We start from the raw sequence: 5,074 nt of genomic DNA, 5'->3' as shown, positions 1-5,074 counted from the left end.
AACCCCTTGCTCGCCTTTAAATTCGCAGGAAGAAATCAGATTGTTTTCTCTTGAAATGCTCCTTGCCATTGTGGTACATAAAAAAAACACACACACGAGGCTCTGATTTAGTGGCAGCGCTTAATGTAGTTATTTTATTTACAAAGGAAAGGAAACACATCAACTCTGAACAGTTGCGACACTGAAATTAAACGAGGGGGGGCGGTGGGGAAAAAAAAACTGTTCTCAGATCAGAACAGAAAGAAATTGAAATATTTCTCTACCGACCACAAGGGAAACACGTGTAAAAAATGTCTCTTTCCAAGAAAACTAAAATAAAACAAGCTATTATGACCAGGTAATTTTGCTATTTGCCAGCGAACTTCCGAGAATCAAAACAATCTTATTTTTCCGTTACCATTTGATCAAAGCTGCTGAATTTCCATCTTCAGGCTCCCAGCTCTTGGGGTGAGTAGCTGGTACTGGGTTATCCGTTTCTAAAGCATCGCCCTTCTGAAGGATTAGATTTGCATACGTTCGTTTCCAGCTGAGACTGTTTCTGGTTCATTAAAGAATCACCCTTCACATTATTTTATCATCTGACTGTCAGGAGAGGGTTCACCTGTGCTCTGTTCAAACTGACAGTGCAACAGACCAGGCACATCTTGCTCTTTTCTCTCTCTTTATTTCTCTCTCTGTCTCTATCTGTCTCTCACTCTGTGTGTCTCTCTCTCTCTATTTCTCTCTCTCTCTAGTCTCTCTCTCTCTCTCTCTCCCTCTCTGTGTCTCTCTCTCTCTCTCTCTCTGTCTCTCTCTCTCTCTCTCTCTCTCTCTCTCTCTCTCTCTCTCTATCTCTCTCTCTCTGTCTCTCTCTCTCTCTCTATCTCTGTCTCTCTCTCTCTCTCTCTCTCTCTCTCTCTCTCTCTCTCTATCTCTCTCTGTCTGTCTGTGTGTGTGTGTCTCTCTCTCTCTCTCTCTCTCTCTCTCTCTCTCTCTCTCTCTCTCTCTCTCTCTCTCTCTCTCTCTCTCTCTGTCTCTCTCTCTCTCTCTCTCTCTCTCTCTCTCTCTGTCTCTCTCCCTCTCTCTCTCTCTCTCTCTCTCTCTCTCTCTCTGTCTCTCTCTCTCTCTCTCTCTCTCTCTCTCTGTCTCTCTCTCTGTCTCTCTCTCTCTCTCTCTCTCTCTCTCTCTCTCTCTCTCTCTCTATCTCTCTCTCTCTCTCTCTCTCTCTCTCTCTCTCTCAAGAAAACGAAACAAAAAGAGCAAGCACCATTCACTTTTAAAAGCCTCTTTGCAATGATGGATATTCCAGAGGTCGGAGGTTAAAGTTGTTGTAAAGGTCAGGGAGAGGGGAAAAAAACAGCAGGGGAAAGCAAACGTCCAGAGTTTATACGTAGTGGTGGTATGGACCAAAACCTAGCGGGGAACTCATCCAGACTTCTAGCACTGGAGGAGTCGACAAGCAAGAGTCTTTAATCGGCAAATGCACTGAAACTTGCTTGCGGCAGAAGCACCACAGGTTTTTTAAACACAGGGACTCAGTGGGTAACATAAAGCACAAACACCAACAACATTTAGAAGTGCAATGAATTAAAAAAAATGAGTACAAAACTAAAACAAGAGACGGTTTGTAGTTTGAGGTTCATCGCTCAGCCAGGCCTTTGCAAGACTCTGGAAGATATAAACCACAAATGGTTCATCTCAGTGTCTGTCGCACAGAGCACCAGGGAAAAGCTTCCAGCCACGGGGCCAACAAAAGTGCTGGAGTAACTCAGCGGGTCAGGCAGCATCTGTGGAGAACATGGATAGGTGACGTTTCACAGAGTGCTGAAGTAACTCAGAGGGTCAGGCAGCATCTGTGGAGAACAGTTATAGGAAATAGGCACAGAGTTTGCTGGCCGTAACCGTAAGGGTTTCGACAGCAAACGTTGCCTAAGGAAATAGGCAACGTTTCGGGCCGAAAACCCGTGCCTATTTCCTTCGACCCAAACGATGCTGCTATTTCCAGAAGGAGTTTCGTCAGGCAGCATCTGTGCCTATTTGGATAGGCTCGTTTCACAGAGTGCTGCAGTAACTCAGCGGGTCAGGCAGCATCTGTGGAGAACATGGATAGGTGACGTTTCACAGAGTGCTGGAGTAACTCAGCGGGTCAGGCAGCATCTGTGGAGAACATGGATAGGTGACGTTTCATGTCAAAGAAATGTCTGAAGAAGGGTCTCGACCCGAAACGTCACCTATTCCTTTTCTCCACAGATGCTGCCTGACCCACTGAGTTACTCCAGCATTTCATGTCTACCTTCGGTGTAAACCAGCATCTGCAGTTCATTCCTACACAGTTACTTGACCGTTTTTTGTTTTGTTTTTGGAATGAGCGGGCAAGATGATTTCTGTTAATTCATTAAAAACAAGTTGAACCGTTGTCTAAACTTGTTCTGTGCCGGGCAGAGTGAAAACTTTTATGTTTCATTTAAACAAATAACTGTGTTGGAGCTGTAGATCTCAAAGGTCGTTGCAGCATATTTAAGTGACTCTAAGTGTGATGGTCCCTTCCCAGAACTGTGTCGCTCAATGTAACTCTGCAACAGAGCAAGTTTATCCAGACAAGCTGACAACTGTATCACAACAGGCTGGGAGATCGGCAAACAGCCCGGGGAAAATCTTCCTTTCATTGGCCATATAACCACGGTTCACCAGACTGATTCCTGGGATGTCAGGACTGTCTTATGAAGAAAGACTGGATAGACTTGGTTTATACTCTCTAGAATTTAGGAGATTGAGAGGGGATCTTATAGAAACTTACAAAATTCTTAAGGGGTTGGACAGGCTAGATGCAGGAAGATTGCTCCCGATGTTGGGGAAGTCCAGGACAAGGGGTCACAGCTTAAGGATAAGGGGGAAATCCTTTAAAACCGAGATGAGGAGAACATTTTTTCACACAGAGAGTGGTGAATCTCTGGAACTCTCTGCCACAGAGGGTAGTCGAGGCCAGTTCATTGGCTATATTTAAGAGGGAGTTAGATGTGGCCCTTGTGGCTAAAGGGATCAGGGGGTATGGAGAGAAGGCAGGTACGGGATACTGAGTTGGATGATCAGCCATGATCATATTGAATGGCGGTGCAGGCTCGAAGGGCCGAATGGCCTCTACTCCTGCACCTAATTTCTATGTTTCTATGTTTCTATAAACATCACACCCGCACATTGCCATTGAAGTGGCATTTAGGTTAATCAGCTTGGTGCAATTGTAAATTGTCCTGAGTGTTTGTGGGGTAGTATTAGTGTGCGGGGATTACTGGTCGGTGTGGTGGGCCGAAGGGCCTGTTTCCGTGCTGTATCTCTAAACTAATTCAGACTAGACGGGGAAATAAAAAATCTTATCTCTCCTTATCTTTGCGTTTTATTTGTATGAACCTTCAAAATCACGAGAGGAATAGATCGGGTAGATCTCTATTGCCCAGAGTAGGGGAATCGAGGACCAGAGGACATGGGTTTAAGGTGAAGGGGAAAAGATTTAATAGGAATCTGAGGGGTAACTTTTTTCACACAGTGGGTGGTGGGTGTATGGAACAAGATGCCAGAGGAGGTAGTTGAGGCTGGGACTATCCCATCGTTCAAGAAACAGTTAGATTGGTACATGGATAGGACAGGTTTGTAGGGATATGGACCAAGCGCGGGCAGGTGGGACTAGTGTAGCTGGGACATTGTTGGCCGGTGTGGGCAAGTTGGGCCGAAGGGCCTGTTTCCACACTGTATCACTCTATGACTCTATAACTCAGCGGGCCAGGCAGCATCTCAGCGCACATCTACGATTGTGTATGAAAAGGAAATGTGCTCCTCCCTCTTCAAAGACGTTTTTCTTTGGAGATACAGAGCTGAAACAGGCCCTTCGGCCCATCGAGACCGAACCGACCAGCGAACACTACCCTACACACACTGGGGACAATTTATATTTTTACACCAAGCCAATTAACCTACAAGACGTATGCACGTCTTTGGAGTGTGGGAGGAAACCGCAGCACCCACGGTCGACGATCTCAGACAAAACCCACGCAGGTCACGGGGAGAGCGTACAAGCTCCGTACCTGTAGTCGGGATCGAAACTGGGTCTCTGGTGCTGCATTCTACCGCTGCCCATAGACTGCCAACATGGGGAATATTATTCCTGCATCTGGCCTTTCCAATCCTTTAAGAATGTTATATGTTTCTATGAGAAACCCTCTCATCCTTCTAATTTCCAGTGAAAACGTGGGACCCGTTGGGTCCCATGTTCACACGGGAGGGCTGGTCCTCCAACGCAATATTCCACTTCTCCACCAATTCCAATATTGGTGGCCAGTGGTGGGGGGGGCTTTCTGGAGTGCTAGTATGGGTACTGTGGGCTGAAGGGACTGGCTAGTATGGACATTGTGGGCCAAATGGATTCTTGGGGTGGCAGCTCAACCACTCAAGCCTGATGTGCTGGCAGCTCACTAACGGCTGGTGGGCTGGCAGTTGACTCACGGCTATTCCTTGAAGTTCCACGTCAAGCAGGGTGCAAGGCCACCACATTCAGGTGCAGTTTCCTACCAGTCGATCCATTCTTTAGTTTTAGTTCATTCAATGTGAAATTTAGAATGAGCTTGATCAGCTGCCTTTGATAATAGACAATAGGTGCAGGAGTAGAGGCCATTCGGCCCTTCGAGCCAGCACCGCCATTCAATGTGATCATGGCTGATCATCCCCATCTGAAGAAGGGTTTCGGCCCGAAACGTTGCCTATTTCCTTCGCTCCATAGTTGCTGCTGCACCCGCTGAGTTTCTCCAGCTTTTTTGTGTAACCATCCCCAATCAGTACCCCGTTCCTGCCTTCTCCCCATATCCCCTGACTCCGCTATCTTTAAGAGCCCTATCTAACTCTCTCTTGAAAGTATCCAGAGAGCCGGCCTCCACCGCCCTCTTTGGCAGAGAATTCCAGACTCACAACTCTCTGGGTTAGTTGAAGTGCGTGCGATGTTTTGTGCCTCTCTTCGCCTACAAATACTTTCCTGTTTGCAGACGGGGAGCCGACTTCCTCCGTCTCCTCCTCCGTCTCCTCCTCCTCCTCCTCCTCGTCTCTGGAACCA

Source organism: Leucoraja erinacea, chromosome 8 (genome assembly GCF_028641065.1).
Source record: "Leucoraja erinacea ecotype New England chromosome 8, Leri_hhj_1, whole genome shotgun sequence".
Taxonomy (NCBI): domain Eukaryota; kingdom Metazoa; phylum Chordata; class Chondrichthyes; order Rajiformes; family Rajidae; genus Leucoraja; species Leucoraja erinaceus.
The sequence above is the reverse complement of the archived record's forward strand: the minus strand, read 5'-3'. Positions refer to the sequence as shown.